Below are 1696 nucleotides of genomic sequence, written 5' to 3' on the forward strand. Positions count from 1 at the left end.
CGTACCTAAAGTGTGGATGGTTACCTAAGAGGCGGCACTGGGTGCAGTGCCTTTCTAGTGCACTTGCACTACAACAGCACTGGGTGCAGTACTCGCTCCGGCATCGAAGAATTTTGCACTAAAAAATGCACAAAATTTGACCTATTTCGTCGCCTATAGAGGACGGAAAGAATGTCATTTTGAACATTGTTATGACATTCTTTCCGTCAAAAAAGTCAATTTAACGGTGTTAAATGAAGCGACCATCCACACAATTAGGTTGCCATCCAGAGTTTAGGTTGCCATCCACGTGTGGATGGTTGCCTTATGGTGATTTAGGCAACCAAACCTGTGGAAACGGGGGTACACTCACACACACACACACACACTCACTCACACACACACACACACACACACACACACACACACACACACACGTGGGCACACACACACACACACACACACACACACACACACACACTCCTTTCTGTTACCAGTACTGAACACGGTGTGATATGGTTCTACTAAATGAACAGTAGCACACGGCAAACACTATAGTCTTCATTTTAACATTAGTGTTGACCAAATATGCTACTTTCACTAGTAGCATTATGTACCATGAGTCTCACCCTGTCCTGAACTGGTTAGAGAAAGGGTGTTTAGAAATGGATTACTTTAGTTTAGAGTGTACGGACTCTTTCTCTCTCTTAATGGGCAGAATATACCTGAGCAGTTTCAGCGGCACAGACGACGCACTGCCTATTATTTATGCCGCGATAGGGATTATGACGAGTACTTGGCCTGTTTTCCTTTCATGCAACGTGTAGCGGGCTGGGATCATATGCAGTGCGTCGTCGGTCCTGCTGAAGTTATATATGTGACCAGTCACTCGCGCCGATTACTCATACCAACCCGTAGTACAAGCCGTTACAAAACGGAACCATTGATGAACTTTTGACCGTTTCAACCACCATCTACACCTTTCTCCCAGCTATTACCATAAGGCCCTATTTCCTATTTCAACCCTATCCCCGTAGGGAAAATGGTCCTAGAATCCTCTCCTGTCATTTTTGGGATGCCCGAGACATTATGGCCGCTGAGAGACAAAACCGCCTCGGAGGCTGTGGCATATTCGGTCTTGGCGAGAAGGGAATAGCTAGTGGAAAAGAGTCACCACAATACCTATGTCCGGAGGGCTTCTGTTACTGATTAGAGACTGGGGCACCGATGACTGAACCGATGGCGGATAATTGGCGTGACATCCATACAGGCTACGTGCAGTGCTGATGGAATCGATACCCAGATTTGTATTTCTTCATTTAAGCGGAGTTCACACGGACGTCTTTGCTCTCTGTTCTTTTCACGGTCTTCTGAAAGCTTTTAAATTGTTGTGTGTGGTCTATTTCTTAATCTTGTCCTTGAATTTTGACAAACGCCCTGCAACACCCTCCCTAACCCCCCCCCCACACACACACACACAAGACAGTTGGACAAATGTCGTCACCTGTCTATCGACTTTATAACGTCTTTCAAACAACTGGGAGAAGAGCTTTACTAAGGAAGACATTCTCTATGTTTTTGATAATGTAATGAATTTGAATAAATGAAAGGAACGTTCTCGAGTTTATCAGTGTTGGTGTATATATTTTAGCACAGTGGATTTCCCTTGGACTTCTTAAGACCAAATTAGCCGGAAAACGTCTGTAAAGTAACGTCT

This window comes from Littorina saxatilis, linkage group LG10 (genome assembly GCF_037325665.1).
Source record: "Littorina saxatilis isolate snail1 linkage group LG10, US_GU_Lsax_2.0, whole genome shotgun sequence".
Lineage (NCBI taxonomy): Eukaryota > Metazoa > Mollusca > Gastropoda > Littorinimorpha > Littorinidae > Littorina > Littorina saxatilis.